This window comes from Chrysemys picta, chromosome 2 (assembly GCF_011386835.1).
Source record: "Chrysemys picta bellii isolate R12L10 chromosome 2, ASM1138683v2, whole genome shotgun sequence".
Lineage (NCBI taxonomy): Eukaryota > Metazoa > Chordata > Testudines > Emydidae > Chrysemys > Chrysemys picta.
In genome coordinates, this window is record NC_088792.1 from 283,826,327 (window position 1) to 283,844,663 (window position 18,337).

The following is an 18,337-nucleotide window of genomic DNA, read 5'->3' on the forward strand; positions in this document are numbered from 1 at the left end:
GGGAGAAAGATTCCTTCCTGACTCCAGCAGTCATCAATTTAAACCATGAAACGTGATATTTAATTACCTTTATTTTACACTCACATAGCTCACTGGCTGGAGGAGGAGGAATTCATCTATGTTTTTTGAGTGGCCTTTTCAAAGAAGTGGAACCTGCTGACACTAGAAATAAATTTCAGGCACTTCACTGGCCTAGAATTTCTTCACTTTCTAAATGTTGATGCCCAGAAGAAACAGTTACTGCAATCATGATTCAGGACCACAAAAGTGCTGCCTTTCACCCCCTGCCTCTTCCCCCGACCCCTAACTTTTTAACTTATTTGCCTCCCTCTCCAGTGGTACCATCATGAAATCGGCAATGAATAAAATAAAATAATATAATTTGTATTTGTGTAGCACTTTCCAGTCAAAGGTTTCAAAGCACTGCACAAACAGTTACGCTTCCCTACCTCAAACCCGTTTAGTGAATTATATCCATTAACAACGTGAGAATTTGAAGCAGAGTTGAAGTGACTTGCAAAGGCTCACATAGCAAGTCATTGGCAGAGCTGAAAATACAACCCAGATCTCTGGACTCCCTATCCCACTTCCGGTAGCCACTAGAAAACTCTTCCCTGGCCAAGGCTCAATAATCATTTGCAAATGAAAGGCAACTAGAGTTTAATGCTGCCGCAACCCTCAAAACCCAGAGCTACGGAGATTAAATTACATTTTGTTTTGCCAGTGCTAATCTAATATTTTCCAAAGGTGCATACATTTCAGTCCATTAGCACAACAGCAATTCAATGTAGAAAGGAAAGTTTTAGAATAAACATGCCCCATTCACCCTCTGGATGAAATCCCTGGATTAAATATTTATTCGAACACACTGCTCTGATGTTCTGTGCGCAGTGCCAAAACCACCGTAAGGTTTCTTCTGAAAACAATTTGCATACTAAAGTTTCATTGAAGAGAAAACCCAGTGTTATAATGCTACACCGTGGGTGTAGGCTGATCTGTGCATTGGACTGGGGACCAGAAAATTGTGATGTAATCCCAGTTCTTCACTGACCTCTTCTACGGCCATATATAAACCAGCCTCAGTTTTCCCCATTTCTAAAAATGGGAGCAATACCTACTATTTCTATACAGACTGTACAGCGCTTTGAAAATTAGAAGTGTTATATACAATATAAGTGATAACATTATTTTTGTCTCGCATCTGCTATTATAGACACAAGGAAAATATTTCAGTGAGGAACCTTTAACTGGGGAGAGGAAGGAATTACAAGGCTCTTCGGAAGCTGAGAATGGCAGGTGGATGGCCGGACTACGGACGAAACCATCAGAACCAGACAGTTCTGTGGTGCTTGGACGGTTGGACTACGGACTGAACCATCATAACCAGACAGTTCTGTGGTGCTTGGACGGTTGGACTACAGACTGAACCATCAGAACCAGAGAGTTCCGTGGTGCTTGGACGGTTGGACTACAGACTGAACCATCAGAACCAACCAGACAGTTCTGTGGTGCTTGGATGGCTGGAGTATGGATGGAACCATCAGAACCAGAAGGATCCAAGGTGCTCTGACAGCCAGACTGTGGATGGAACCGTCAGTACCAGATGGTTCAGTAGTGCTTGGATGTCCAGACTATGGTGTCTCAGATCTGGCAGGGCACTCCCTTCTGAGCCACGCCCTGGACTGCGATGAGGTGAATTCCAGAGTGCTTTAAGTTAACAGAGTCTGAACCGAGTCCAACCACGGCTCCAGTCTCAAATATGTGCCTAGGCCTACTCTCTGGGCACAGATCTGCTGTCTAGTACCCCAAATCGTGAGAGCTGGAACTCATTGTCCAGCTGCTAGGCCCTCTGGGTGCAGAGGCAAACCTTCAGACACTCCCGTACTTATCATAGAATCATAGAATATCAGGGTTGGAAGGGACCTCAGGAGGTCATCTAGTCCAACCCCCTGCTCAAAGCAGGACCAATCCCCAGACAGATTTTTACCCCAGTTCCCTAAGTGGCCCCCTCAAGATTGAACTCACAATCCTGGGTTTAGCAAGCCAATGCTCAAACCACTGAGCTATCCCTCCCCCCAAAACACACCCTTTCCTTTTCCTAGGGTGCTAAGAAGTCTGGGATAATGGTGGTTGGACTTGGGCCCGCACAATGCAGTGCAGATTCAACAATTCCTAACCTGAGGTTACAAATGAGTGTAAATGCTCAAGCCCTAGGCTAACAAACCCAGGGTCTGCTAACGGGAGTTCTACAAACCCTGGGCTTACACTGCAGTATAGACATACCCCTTGCTGCCCTAATGAGGGAGTCTGAAGTGTCTGAATTACTGGATGACTTGCACTTTCCTCTGCCTTCTCTCATCAGTAAACTCTGTTCTCCAAGAGAATAAATATTTTTGGCAAGATGTAAATGGGCCCAGGGAATGACACCGATAATGCAGAGTTATTTGTCAAACACTGTGTGGGGAGCCGAGGGTCACAGCCCAGCTACCAAACCAGGGAGTCAGTGGTCACTCCTGCCTAGTTCAAGTAGCCATGCAGGAGACCAGATACAATAGCCAACCAGGTCCAACCTGCCCAGGCAGGCAAGTGATGGAGTGGTAGCATGCAGAGCCGCTAGGGAGAGTCTCCTCACTCAAAGTCTATGCCTTCTGTTGTGGTCTCAGAGAACCTGGTTGCTACGGAACAACTCCCTCCACGCACTGACCTCGAACGAAAACACTAGTGTACTCTAAATCGAGCGAGGGTAGCAAAGACTGGTGACAATATGACCAAGTGGAAGCTGAGGAAAGACCCCAAATGTCAATGCGGAGAGCCTAGGCAAGCAAGCCCTTGAATGCTGCCTGATGCAGCACCCTCCATCAACCTCCTGTACTCCCAAGGAGCTATTTGAGATGAGTGATCACACCAAAATTGGCTGCGGGTTTGGAGCAATAAGCTATGATGATGATCCTCACTCAATAATAAGCCCCTTCCTGAACAGGCTTCAAGGACATTCCCATGCAGACTTTCATTGACCAGAAGCACAGTGGCTACAATGTGGGATGACAAGATCTGACACTGTAAAGCAGAAGAAATGGGGCCTGGATCTGAAAGGCCCTGGAAATACGGGGCAGAGAGGGCTGAAAATAACTGCAGCTTACCATTTTAACCCCTTGCGTGCTGAGATGCAGCGCAGAAAAAGGGGTTGTCCCTCTAAGGCAGTGCTGCTAGTTACAAAAGGAAGGAAAAAGTGCTCACAGGGACACAAAGGGGTTCCCTTCCCAACTGCGTCACACAAAGCCCTACAACAGGTAAAGAGTAGGTGTAGAACAGCTTTCAGTGAAGTCAGAACATATGCCCAATAGTCTTTTCGCAATGCTTTGGCTGCCCTCTGAGGTTTGCTCTCTATGTATTTGTGTAGAGGTCGAGGCAGGAAAGGAACGGAGGGTGGGTAAGACTGGTGTATGTGGAGCCAGTCAAGCATGTAAAGAGCACAAATGAATGGACAAATGCATTACTCGCCCTGCCTCCAAAGCTGCAGTATACACTCCAACGATTAGATGGATTGTTCCGCGTCAAGCTAGCACAAGCTCCACAATAAGCTGTCATACCTTGGTCCTGCTGAGTAAGCATGCGATTTACCTCTGGTAAGGATGCTTTTTCCTCTTCCCCTCCTCCCCTTTAGCTGAAGGCAGGGTAGGTCAAATGCATTTGGCAGAAGGCCCCACTGAGCAGGGCTACAGGTGTCATACAGATTTCGAGTCACTGACGAACCAGTAAGAAGAAGCCCCTGGGAGTTGTCAGATGGGCCAAAGGAGAAGGGACGTTAAAGCTTTGAGATTAGGGAGAAGAGAAGCTCCATTTAGATAAGAGAAGCTTTAGCCTGTGTTTTCCGCATGCTGCCCTTTATGACACTGATGGTGACGACAGGTGGGTAACCAAGGAGATACTTGGGGCATGACTATACTTACCTCTGGAGCGATCGATCCAGCAGGGGTCGATTTATCAGGTCTAGTGAAGACGCAATAAATCGACTGCCGAGCTCTCTCACGTCGACTTCGGTACTCCACCAGAGCAAGAGGCGCAGGCGGCATCAACTGGGGAGCGTCAGCAGTCGACATACCGCAGCGAAGACACAGCAGTAAGTAGATCTAAGTACGTCGACTTCAGCTATGCTATTCACGTAGCTGAAGTTGCATAACTTAGATCGATCCCTCCCCCCAGTGTAGACCAGGCCTTAGATTGTAAGCTCTTCCGGGCAGAGGCCGTCTCTTTGTTCTGTGTTTGTACAGTACCTAGCACAACAGGGCCGTATCCTGGTACACGACGGGGGCTCCTAAGCATTACCACAATACAAGTTATTAATAATAATAAAAAGAGTATAGAAAAATAGACTGTGAGAAAGGGAAATGAATAGGAATGGAAGGAGAGAATACCTTGGCTGGGGAGGTAGGCAAGAAATGGGGCAGGTTGTGGAAGATGCTATGGAGATCTCTCCCACACTTAGATATTACAGAAAGCCATCACGGGGAAGGATAGCAGATCCAGGCCAGAGCAACGAAAGAGGAAAGGAGAAAATGCATCTCAGAGTGGAAATGAGAGCATTTGTGATTGAAATGCACGGATGTACATGGGAAGCTAACAAGAGAAAATGGAATCTTTTCTGCACTTCTACTGCAGGGAAGATTCCATCTACCTGAAGCTCTAGTGATAGTTCAGCTGAGTATTATATACTGTCAGCGGAGGGAATTCTTCACTTCCATCCTGGTTTTTCATTCATGCTAGAAACCAGGGGAAAAGATAGCATCTAGATAGATTTGTCATACATTCCTGTGCCACAGAAGGGAAATTCAGAGTTGAGCATCCTTTCTTATTATAATATCACAATACTTTCTGTACCACTCAATAAGATTCATTTCAATGGGCCCAGTTTTGGCATTTGGCTAGGATGAGAATGAGTTATAGTCAATGAGGAGCCATGAAACTTCACTATGTTGCATGATCAGTACTTTATTTTGAAGAAACAGTAATTTTTCCAAAGCAGAGTAGTGAAAAGCCTGAGGCCAGCATTTTCAAATTTGAATACCAAAAGTTTGGTACTTAATTTCAGTCAGGCACTTACATTTAATGCAAGTTGCAGGTTCTCTTGCACACTGAAAATCAGCATCACACATACCTGGCTGCCTAAATATCATTTTCAGTATCAAAGTTTTACATTTTGACCTTGGGTGTCATTAGGAAAAAAGCTCCCACTAAAACGACCTGATTTTTCACCACCACTAAAATTGTGAACGATTTTATTGCTTGTAAGAGAACCTCAATAAAGGCCACATAGCACTGGCAGATCTGTGCATGCTTCCCCGCTAACAGTTCTGTTGATTCACGTCAGGCCTGAGCTGCAACACCCACGGATATTCCAGCACGGGGTTCAACGTACTGATAGTTCTACCAGTGAACTTTATATCGCTAGTCAACTGCCCATTACTCCATCCCCACTTACTTCAACAGAACGAGCACCAAGCCCCAGACCTTCTGAAGCTCATCCATCCATCTGAAACGATACTGATACACAAGCCAAGAACCTGGACATACCCAGATTTGGCAGGGTGTATTTGTGAACTTGCTGGCTCTCAGGACAACGTTCCATTCCTACAACTACAAATGTGCATGGTTCAGACAGGGCAGCATGCTTTTAACAAAATAAGGCACCATCTAAACCGAGAAGGGATTTCTTAAAGAACCAGATCTTCAGTGGGTGTCAATGACAATTGAGACCAGATGAGGGTCTGACCCCAAATGCTGGTGGCATTAAGGAAATCCCCACAATGCTTAGGAATCATGCAAAAGCCACTGCCACTCATTTAGGCTTGGTCTACACTAAACCCCCAAATCGAACTAAGGTACGCAACTTCAGCTACGTGAATAACGTAGCTGAAGTCGACGTACCTTAGTTCGAACTTACCGCGGTCCACACCCGGCAGGCAGGCTCCCCCGTCGACTCCGCGTACTCCTCGCGGCGAGCAGGATTACCGGAGTCGACGGGGAGCACTTCTGAGTTCGATTTATCGCGTCCAGACAAGACGCGATAAATCGAACACAGAAGTTCGATTGCCAGCCGCCGAACCAGCGCGTAAGTATAGACAAGCCCTTAGTAATATGTTTATACTCACGGCCCGGCCAAAACACCAATAAGCACTAGAAGATTGAGGTTGTCACAAATAATTACAAATAAAACTGGTCAAAAATGAACATTTTTTGTGAACCAATTATCAACGTTCACCCAGGTCTACTAGTAAACAACAGTTACTTCATTAGGTTCTGTCACTGCATGAACAGCCACAGACACAAAATGGCTGCTCAAAGGATACAGTTTGCAAACCACATTTAAGATGCTAAGAAACACAGTGAGGGAAGAAATTGCTCTAAGCTGCACAGCACCTGGAAGGCTGCATATCAGACAATATAATTGTTGCTAATTAGTGATATCATCTACTTAACTCTCCAGATCCAGATTTCACACAGGCCTGGTACAGTAACTACCATAAAAAGTTTGCTTTGATTACCATTAACAAAGATCTGCAGCAAAAACCCTTCACACAATGCTTTTTAGGTTAGCACCTTAAATGGAGGATCTCCTAATGTTACCAGATAATCCACACATGTGGCAGAACTGGTATACTTTTACCGCTGTAGAGAGATAAAATAGCCCCCATAAGTGACGGCTGCAACTGCAATAAGAGAAGGAGAGAAATATTCACTAAATGGTCCTGCTACAGAAAGTTACAAATGCACATTTTAGCAGAGAGGTACTGTACTTACAAAAGCCACAGTAAAATTATACAAACTCAATTGATCAGCATCTGCAGTTCCCATTTCAAGGCAGATGAAAGAGCAATAAATAGCGAGCTAAGAAAATCAGTCATGCACAGCATTTTATTAAATAAGATGTTAGCCAGTGAGTCAGCACACTTCTATTAGGTTCTTGCAGAGTCTCATCTAACTTTCCCATTACTAAACAGATTACTAAACAGATAAACGGCCGTGCCTTTTTTTTTAAAAATGTCTTTAGCGCAAGATTTAAATATAAAACAAATTGCACAACAAAAGCCTTTTGGCTAGAACCAAGTGCAGTATCTGAAGTTTTCTCCATCAAGAGCTCTGAGCTTGTAGACAGACGTTATGGATGATCTAAGAGCTCTTTCAAATTTTTAATAGGATATGCTTATTCATCTTAAACTATATAGAAACAGATCCACAGTGATTTAGTCACCATATAATAAGAGATACAGGTAGCAACACCTAGAGTGAAGGTTGCCCAACACATTCTAGTAAAGACCCTCTTTTCAGTTGCTTATAACTTTGCCAAACCTTAACCATTCATGCTGAAATGTTCCATGTTGGAAATTGGACATCTATCTCGTGCTGTATTTTTCTGGACAGATTCAACAAAAATGATTCAGCTGTTTCTCAGAATGACGTTAGGGGAAAGTACACGATCCTTGCGCTCGCTTCTAACTCTATGATTCTGTATTGTTTGCCCATGTTAAATTATTCTTACAGCTGTTTTGCTGAGAAATATTAGCACTTCCATGCTTTGGAACAAGGATTTGCCCTGTTGTCAGGATTGTGACTTTTGCCATCTGCATAAAAATCAACCCAAATTTGTCCAAGTTATGAGCCTCTGAAAATCTGTTTGCACTTGCTAGAGCTCAGCAGCTAAATTCTCAAACAATTCTGTCTGCAAAGAACTTACTCCAGATCACAGCTGAGCATGACTCTCCCTGCAGTTGTTCCTCCCAGAAGCCAGGGTCAATGTGGCACAGGGCATAGGAACAGAGCTGGAAGACTAAGAGCACAGAAGAGACAACCCAATATCTAAGATAGTATTTTTTCTACAGGACAGACCTGCTTTAGGGATGAATCAGGGTTGTGTAATGAAGGAAACTGTTTGTAGGACCCCTGCCTCGTTTATTGCAGAAGTTGAAAGGTGTGTACTGAATGATGCAGGGGATTGCTGCAAGAGAAAGGATAATGTCATGGTTAAGGAAGCTGAAGGCTGCCCTAAAGAACTGGATTCTATCCCTGCTTCTGCCACAGAGCTCCTGGGTGATGCTGGGCAAGTCAAATCAAAATGTTCACAGACAATCACTGAATGCATGTTCTTCATTTTCTGGGTGGCCAATTTACTCCACTCAGGTCTGGTTTGGTGAAGTGTGGCGCACTCCCAACTGTGGTCAATAGGAGTGTCATAAACACATCGAGTGCTACATTAAGCAAAGGACGCTGAAAAGTCAGGTCCTAGATGCCACAAACTGGGCACCCAAAATTAGTTGACATTTGACACTGATGTCTCTGTACTTCAGTTCCCCATCTGTAAATTGGGAATAACGTCACTGCTTTACCTCACAAGGGTCCTGCAAAGATACATTTGTGTAACGTTTGTGAACTACTCAGATGCTACAGGGATGAGCGGCATATGAAAGTTTATGAGGAAATTAACTATTCTGTATTCACAGCAGTGTTTGAATAGTGTGCAGTAAAAGAAGCCCAGGGCCACACGTTGAATGATGAAAATAAAACAAAAATATTATTCGTCCAGTGCGCCCTGTCCATCCTGTGCACTGAATGAGGCCGGGGTCCCGTAGGAAAAAAATAATGTGATCATGTAATTACACACACACACTCCCTGTGTTCAAAACATCGCTCTTCATCAATGTCAAGTGTCTTCACGCGCCTCTTCAACATCCACCTATTTTACCTTGCTTTCAACCAGGGATTTTCACTCCTGTGCTCTGTAATCTTTCCTTGTGACCTAACAAGAACAGGTGTAAATACAGAAATTGCACTGATTTTAGCTAGCGATGTAATGCTGCTGAACCAGTTCAATTAAATCAATGCAGCAACATCACAAGTTTAGTTAAACGCATGCAACTTCTGTATGTAAAACAAACCCCGAGTCTGAATTCTAAAGTATCAGAACTCCGGAACAGGACTTATATTTATGTTTTCCCTAACTTAATGTTCTAGGGTTGCCTAACAGATTTTTAAGATCTTTGTGGTAGGGGCCATGCCTTGTGCCATATACAGGCCTAATTAGCGTGGGGAACGAGTGCAAAAGAAAATGAAAATGTTACACAATAAAGAGCACAAAACACTTTACAGCTAATTAATCTGCACTTTTATTAAGAATTTATAAAGATAGTATGACAAAAAATACCCACATAAGCCATCATAAGCATTTGCTCAAAAAGCACTAAAACAACGACACTTCATATCAACATATTTTTTTAAGACTATACAGCCCTGCAACACAACAAATGTGGCATTTTAGGGCACATCTACACTTAAAACACTGCACTGGTGGAGCGACGCCACTCTAGCACTTTAATGAAGATGCTCTAAGCCAACAGGAGAAAGCGCTCCCATCGGCTTAGTAAATCCACCTCCCCGAGAAGCAGTAGCTACGTTGGCGGGAGAAGCTCTCGCGTCAACATAGCACTGTCTACACGAGGTTAGGTCGATATAACTACTTTGCTCAGGGACGTAAGTGCTGGAACTGGGGGCGGGGGAATGTTTCCATTATATACAAGAAAATGACTCTCAGCGCCCCCACTACAAAAATCGTTACATCACCCCTGCTCAGGGGTGTGTATTTGTCACTCTCCTGAGTGATGTAGTTATACTGATATATGTCTGTAGTGTAGACCAGACCTTAGGGCTGGTCTTCACTATGGGGAGATCGATGCTGCTGCAATTGATACAGCGGAATCGATTTAGCAGGTCTAGTGAAAACCTGCTAAGTCAACGGCAAAGCCCTCTCCGGTTGACCCCAGTATTCCAGCTCTCTGAGAAGAATAAGGTAAGTCGACCGGAGAGTGTCTCCCGTCGATGCAGCACAGTGAAGATTCTGCGGTAGGTCGATCTAAGCTATGTCAACTATGTGAATAACGTAGCTGGAGTAGCGTAACTTATATTGACTTACCCCGGTATTGAAGACAAGCCCTTAGTTTGATACCCCATCCAAGAGGAAGTTGGAATAAACATTGTAGTTTTATTTTACACCCACCCCTCCCAGACTTAACTATACAATTCATTTTCTAATTGCATTGGAGCTGTCATATTGGATCAGAGTAGTGATTCATATTAATATCCTATCTCTGACCATTGCCAGTTCTAGATGCTTCAGTGGAAGGTGCAAGAATCCCTGGAGGAACAAGTTATGGAGTAACCTGTGTACAGGAAAAGTTTCTTCCTAACCCCCATCATTTTATGCTCATGCCCTGAAGCATGAAAGTTTATCTCCTTCCCAGCAATCTTTTGATTAAATAGCACAGCAAGTGAGCAGTCAACACGAATAGCTACTGAGCATAAGTCCCACCACAACCAAAGTACAGTGGATTTTAAAACGTGCTCCTTATCGAGTCAGACCCCAATCCTGCAAAACAAAGTTACAAATATGTGTAAATAAACACTCCAACTTCCTCAGCCTGGCTTTGACTATGCAATTTTATTGTCAGTAAAATATTTGTTACGAGCTGGCGGGCTGGAAATCAGAGTGAGTTTAGAGAGGATGATTTTTTTTTTAAATCAGCTCTTTCTCTTTAACTGAACACTCCCATACAGTATGGGAAGGCTAGGCCCAACAGCATCATGCCAGATCACAAGAACCAGAGGATGAAATTTACCCAGTTAGTTTTACTAAACAAGAAATGGACAAGAGAAATGCAAACAAGGGACACCCACTCTGCAAGCAGTACAAGTAAATCAGATGTACCGGTATTTAATTCTTTATACTTTTATAATCTTAGGTATTATTAGCAATACAGGTAAAGGAAACTGTTAAGTGCGATTGTTATATTGATCTCTTCAGCAGAAGTAGAATGCCAATTAAAAATGCAAAGCGATATTTTTAAAATGCCAAAATTACTGATCGTTTGGTGGAAATAGCTGTTTCTTCATTAGAGCTCTTGTGTTTGGGTGTCTTATTATATAATGATTAGGGGATAAAACGTGGGGAAGCAGTGTGGCCTAATGGACAGAGCACTAGACCTTCACCAAGTCACTTCATTGCCCTGTGCCTCAATAATGATATTGACCTCTTTTGCAATACTCTGAGATCTAAAAGTTGGTTATCATCATTAAGTAGGCACTGCAAGATCGTCAATTTCTAATCATCAAATCCATCCCAGCAACAATGAATATTCTGCCTGGCAATGTCAAGAGAAATAGCTTAACCATTTTAAACTTTTTTTTTCTATTTTTGTATATTACAAATAAAACATCCAACAAGAGAAAACAGGTAGCATAACATGCTAAGTTCCCCGTAAGCTGTGCGGCCGCCTGGCCGCGCAGGTAGGAAGAGGCACCCCTCCCCCGGCCCAGCCCAGCCCCGCCGGAACTGCCGCAGCCTTGGAGAGGAGCCCCTCCCCTGGCCCGGCCCGGCCCAGCCCCACCAGAGCTGCTGGGGAGAGGAGCCCCTCCCTCAGCACAGCACAGCCCCTCCGGAGCTGCCGCGACCGGGGAGAGGCGCCTCTGACCCGGCCCCGAGCTGCTGTGGCAAGAGAGGGCTAGAGGGAGTCCTCTCTCCCCGCTGCAGCCCCAGGGCAGCCTGCACTCCAAGCCCCTCATCCCTGGCCCCATCCCAGCCCCACTCCAGAGCCCTCACCCCTAGCTGGAGCCCTCACCCCAAACCTCTGCCACAGCCCTGAGCCTCCTCCTGCACCCCAAACCCTTCATCCCCAGCCCCACCCTAGAGCCTGCACCCCAACCCTCTGCCCCAGCCCTGAGCCCCCTCCTTCACCCCTCATCCCCAGCCCCACCCTAGAGCCCTCACCCCCTGCACCCAACCCTCTAGCCCAGCCCTGAGCCCCCTCCCGCACCCCAATCGCCTCATACCCAGCCCCTCCCCAGAGCCTGCACCCCCAGCCAGAGCCCTCACTCCCCGCACCCCAACCCTCTGCCCTAGCCCTGAGCCTCCTCCCAAACTCCCAACCCCTCAACCACACCCCCACCACACATACACATACATAAGGCCTTAACTATAGTTTAGACACAAATATTAAGGCTTCAGTTCTGGAAAGCAGTTAAGCACATGCTAAACTTTAAGCATGTGCTTGAATCACAAGTTGAACGGGACAATCCACGCATAATTAAAGTTCCCAGAGCCTATGTAGGCTCCTGAAGTCATCTACGTCTGCAATTGTGAATCCCAATGCAGGATCAGGAACTTTATGAGCAAAACTTACCCCGATGCACAATGCGTCCCTTACCAACTAAAACCCCAATTCTAAATAAACTAGATGCAGATAGAAGAACAGGAGTACTTGTGGCACCTTAGAGACTAACAAATTTATTAGAGCATAAGCTTTCGTGGACTACAGCCCACTTCTTCGGATGCATCCGAAGAAGTGGGCTGTAGTCCACGAAAGCTTATGCTCTAATAAATTTGTTAGTCTCTAAGGTGCCACAAGTACTCCTGTTCTTCTTTTTGCAGATACAGACTAACACGGCTGTTACTCTGAAACCTGTCATAGATGCAGATAGTCTCCTGTGCCTGCATGGAGCCCTAGGGTGACCAGATGTCCCGATTTTATAGGGACAGTCCCGATTTTGGGGGCTTTTTCTTATATAGGCTCCTATTACCCCCCACTCCCTGTCCTGATGTTTTACACTTGCTATCTGGTCACCCTATGGAGCCCCCACTTTAATCAGCAGGTCTCTGCACTGCCACAGGCACCACTCCATGCTGAACTCATTGCAAAATCAGAGCTCCAGGCAAATTAAAGTTCTAAATTAAGAGATATGCAGCTTAAGTGGTGCCAAGGGCCTCATGTGGACACACTGCACGGGTGTGAATTTCACTCAAAAGAAGAAGAAATGTTTTACCATTTTTTTAAATCAGTTAAAAGTTTGTAGATTTACATATCTGGCAATCCCCTATGCACGAGAAACCAAGTGAAAGTGATTCAGCTAGGTTCACTCCCCAGGCTAAGTGAAGCGTAGAAAGTCAGAGAACAGAAAGGATTTAAAAAAAAAAAAAAAGATTTTTATAGTTCTTTCTATTTTAATCTATTCAATAGCTTCATCAATGATTTAGATAATGGCATAGAGAGTACACTTATAAAGTTTGCAGACGATACCAAGATGGGAGGGGTTGCAAGTGCTTTGGAGGAGAGGATTATAATTCAAAATGAGCAGGACAAACTGGAGAAATGGTCTGAAGTAAATAGGATGAAATTCAATAAGGACAAATGCAAAGTACTCCACTTAGGAAGGAACAATCAGTTCCACACATACAAAATGGGAAATGACTGCCTAGGAAGGAGTACTGCAGAAAGGGATCTGGGGGTCATAGTGGACCACAAGCTAAATATGAGTCAACAGTGTCACACTGTTGCAAAAAAAAGCAAACATCATTCTGGGATGTATTAGCAGGAGTATTGTAAGCAAGACATGAGAAGTAATTCTTCTGCTCTACTCCGCGCTAATTAGGCCTCAACTGGAGTATTGTGTCCAGTTCTAGGAGCCACATTTCAGGAAAGATATGGAGAAATTGAAGATAGTCCAGAGAAGAGCAACAAAATCAATTAAAGGTCTAGAAAACATGACCTATGAGGGAAGATTGAAAAATTTGGGTTTCTTTAGTCTGGAAAAGAGAAGACTGGGGGGAGGGTGGGGGGGGAGGGACAGGGACACATGATAACAGTTTTCAAGTACATAAAAGGTTGTTACAAGGAGGAGGGAGAAAAACTGTTCTTCTTAACCTCTGAGGATATGAGAAAAAGCAATGGGCTTGAATTGCAGCAAGGGCGGTTTAGATTGCACATCAGGAAAAAATTCCTAACTGTCAGGATGGTTAAGCACTGGAATAAATTGCCTCAGGAGGTTGTGGAATCTCCATCATTGGAGATTTTTAAGAGCAGGTTAGACAAACACCTGTCAGGGATGGTCTAGATAATACTTAGTCCTGCCATGAGTGCAGGGAACTGGACTAGATGACCTCTCAAGGTCCCTTCCAGTCCTATGATTCTATGTTTTTATGACAGAGACAGGGAATCCAAAATATTATTTTTATCTTGAGAGCACCCCTTTAACATTTGCAAAAGAGTCAACAATTCAAAATATCATGTTATTTTAGCTACCTATTTTAAATAATAGGGGGAGTGGTGGCTATGATCATTTAAAAGCTGTCTAATACGAATATTTACCTGTACCATTTTTTTTTTTTTTAGTGCTGTAACATCTACATGGTTTGCAGCAAGAACGTGAAATTTGGCAGGTGGGTAGTTCTATGCACAAGGAAAGTGCCACTTGCTTTCCCTGCGAAAGCATGTTCAGATTTGGCAACATCATAAGTCACCCCCAAAAATGTACCATTTATATTGTGCTCTGTCAAGTAGAGCTTGCTTAAGACTTGCTTCTAAAATTCCTCAACATTTAATATGCAGTGCATTTGCCCCCCAGCATGCCATGCAGAAATGGACCACAAAATAGATCTTTCTCCCAATACCCATTGGCCACTGGGGTACACTGGGCTGGGAATCAGGAAGCCATGCATTCTACACTCACCTTGTAGCCCAGTAGGCCAGCTTACCTGTATTATATTCATTGCTTTGTTATTTTGCTTTATTATATTTAGCAGTAATGCAAGGTACCTACAGGCTTTTATCCTGTAAAATCTGGCTTTAGAAAATAGTGTAATGCTTAAAGCCTATAACCTTTGGTATAAAGGTATATACTTAAGTAACTTATAAGTTATAGAAAACTAAAAGTAGCATGCAAAAGAGGGAATTTTGTCCAAAATACTGACATTAGCCACCCACAAAACACAGCTGACCCCAACACAAAACATAGCTAACACCAGCATTTAAAAAGTTCCGAACAGGACCTTTAACTGCAAAACTGCCATAAAAGCAAATTAACATGTATGCTAATAGGGTAACAGCATACATATACTAACCTATAGAAAACAAACACCTTAAGGGGAGAAAATACAAATAAGGACCTTTATTGTATATGCATTGGTCATGGCAGCATCAGCGTAACCTATTATAAAAGTAACAATCCAGGGGCAGCAAATAGGTTAAAAAGATGTAAACCTTGGTAGGGGCCAAAATAATGGCCACCAAAAAAAATAAAAACAATAACGGTAATAAAAAAAATAATGGTTAACTATAAAAAATAAGGGTGTAAGTGTGAACGTCCAAATGTACTTTCTGTATTATTTTTATTTGCTTTGTTAAGTTTAAGTGTGTGTATAATTGTTGCTAAATTATTAATAAATTATATATTTATATATATAAAAAGTTTCTATAGTGTAAGTAGCAACAGAGAGTCCTGTGACACCTTACAGACTAACATGTATTGAAGCATGAGCTTTCGTGGGTGAATATAGTGCGAGTGTTGCACCTGTGCACATCGGGGTTCCCAAATTATATGATAATTTTACAATAATCTTACTGGGCCTAATCTTGAAACAAAAACCTGTTAATCCTCAAGTTACAATTATATTTACCCAGCTTTGGGTCAGGCTACAGATGGCACCCCAGGTGGGACCCCCAGGGGCGCACAGGGGTAACCTCCCTACCCAGGATAGGTAACTCACCTCTGAACATTCTAAATTAGTATCTAAATGAGAAATCCAGGCAACCTCTCAGTCAAAAGTTGGTGCCTGTCAAAAACACGCACTGTACCTCAGCAGGAAACTTCCTCTTTTTCCACTCAGCTGTTGTTCCTCTTTTCTGGTTCTTTGCCTTCAGTCTATTATGTCCACTTTTCTTAGTAAGAAAGAAAAGGCAGTAACACAAACAAACATCAAAAAAAAGGTGCACTAAACTCAATGTTTTAATCATCAGGCATGCCAGGAGCAGAAGGATGCAAGTAGGGTGATGTGGGACATCAGCCTGGTTGCACTCCTTACTGTACATATTTAACTAGTCACTGGGGTTAAAATCTTGTAAAATCTCTTATACGCATGTTAAGGGGGCTTTTAAAGTAATCAGTCATTGTTAAAATAGCAGTAGCACAGTGCATGGTAAGCCCACACTTTGAGATGGCGAAAAAGTTAACGAATTGCCGCCAAAAAGCCGCAGTACCTCAAAACTTGGTACGGTTCAAGCTACCTTCATGTCAGTCCCCTCAGCTCTCCTGTGCTGCGCCTAAAGCCGTCTCTGACCAGCTTCCCCCTTGCTGCTCAGGAGATCCAGACTAGGTAATATGCCTCATGGTAAGCTAATCAGTCAAGAAAAAAAGATACCACTCGGTGGGTCGGTCCATCGGGGGAAGAAATACCTCTCGGTGGGTCGGTCCATCAGGGGAAGAAATGCCTCTTGGTGGGTCGGTCCATCGGGGAAAAAAATACCCCTCGGCAAGTTAATCCATCAAAAAAAGAGAGAAGGAGCAACCCCCCCCTCCCCTCTGTTTTTCTTAAAACTTATTTATGTAATTGTTAAACCAGTTAAGGTATTAATTATTTAAGGTAAATCATCCCTATATATATGTGTGTGTGTGTATGTGTCATATAACTTACGTACACTTTAAGTAAAAGTTAAAAAAAGTAAAGTAAAGTTGGTAAGTAATAACTCAAATTAATTAAGTAGTTAATAATAATAAATAAAATAATTTAATAAATAAAAGCTAGAAAACGGTCTAAGCACAGCTGTAAGTACAAGTCCAACTTTCACCTAAGAAGGGTGTTAAAATACCAAAAAACGAAATTAAATAATAATGTAAAAATGGTTAATTAAAAGGTATTTAAAAAAAAAAAAAAAACCTTTACCAAAAGGTACCAAAAAATGTGTTCCCTCACGGGTCATAAAACCCTTGGAGCCATGCCTCTTTCCCATATTATGTATTTCACCGAGCCAACAGTTTCTGTGCCTTAACTTGTAATGTCAAAAAAATCCTCAGCAGCAAAATCATTAAGGCTTTTCTACCAGTTCCCAGAAAGAAAAAGTGCTTTTGTATTCTGTGCTTAAAAAAAATTAAAAAGTAGGCAAAAAAAACCTGCTTCTAACTCAAGTTTAGTTAATTAATAACTAAATAATAACAAATAATTAAAATTAATCCCCCTAAACATGTAATTGTATATAAAAAGTCCTCCAGCAACAGTGCCAGAGGGGGAAAAATATAAGCCAAATACTTTCATATTAAAAAATAAGCAATTAAATGTTGTAAAAAAAAAAGGTTAAAAAATTCCTTTTAAATAAAAGAAAGGTTATGTCTAATGTGTATGTACAAGGTAAAAAAAACCTTTACTACTCCTAACCTGTAAGTGGTAAAAGCAAGCAAGATAATGCCTTTAAAACAAGTTCAAGCATCAACATACCTTCTTAATCTAACTAATCCGTTGTGTATTATTATTCCATAAATAGGTATCAGGTTAGTTGCAACTCCAAACTTACCCTATACAAAAAAAAAAAAAAGCCAGCAACATATCATCTTTCTGCTTTATGCAGAAATCATTACTTTAAAAAAGTGTTAAAGCTTCTTCAACATGTAGCAAACTTTGCTACCCGCAAAATAAATTGTGCTTATCATTATAGGTCCTAATTCATTAATGTAAAATATAAAATTAATCTAATTACAATTGTGCCTTCATATTTCCTAAAAAATATTAGCATTTGCTTTATCTCTTTTTTTCCCACCCATTTCTGTTTTAATCTAGAATCTAAAGATTCAAAAAAGCAGGTTCCTAACTTAATAATCACATTAACAAAACAAAAAGTAATGGTCTCAAGTTGCAGTGAAAAGGGTTTAGGTTAAATATTAAAAAAAAGTTTTTCACTAAAATGGGTGGTAAAGCACTAAAATGGGTTATATAAAAAGGTGGTAAAATCTCCTTCCTTAAAAGTTTTTAAAGTCAGGCTTAACAAAGCCCTGGCTAAAATAATTTAGTTAAAAATTGGTCCTGCTTTAAGTAGGGGGTTGGACTAAACAACCTCCTAAGGTCCCTTCCAACCCCAATATTCTATAATTCTATAATTTATGTTATAGGCAAACCAAGGCTATATACCTCAACCAATATATATACCTAATAATTTCAAGCCTTAAAATTCCTAAACCTGCTCTAAATAACAATGTTTAATCTATTGGTGGTATGTTACAATTACTTGTTTAAACTTTTTAAAAACTTATTTTTCTTTTAAAGTTATTTTTATGTTTTGTGTCACATAACTAAAGCATTTTTCTTTTTCTTTTTCTCTTTTCTCCGCACATGTTAAAAAAGTTTGTATTGCAATGATAATCTTTTGCGCAATTATTAGTAATATATTTTGTCTTTGTGGTACCACACTATTTTAACAGTAAAATTAAAATCTAACCACCGTGGTGTCTTTCCTTCTTTGACACCTGAGGTGGT

General features: G+C 42.2%; 1 protein-coding gene across 19 annotated transcripts in view; it reads right to left on the minus strand.

Moving 5' to 3' along the window:
- Nucleotides 1-18,337, minus strand: part of TSNARE1 (t-SNARE domain containing 1) — a 702,049-nt gene that overhangs the window by 674,544 nt on the left and 9,168 nt on the right. The window contains exon 2 of one of the 19 annotated variants that reach the window (XM_065586302.1): nucleotides 15,672-15,750. The exons of 16 other annotated variants lie outside the window; for them this stretch is intronic. The gene's annotated coding sequence lies outside the window, so the exon portion shown is untranslated. Of the gene's footprint in view, nucleotides 1-15,671; nucleotides 15,756-18,337 lie in introns of those variants that run through there. 2 more of the 19 variants (XM_065586312.1, XM_024102634.3) reach the window with 2 other exon arrangements.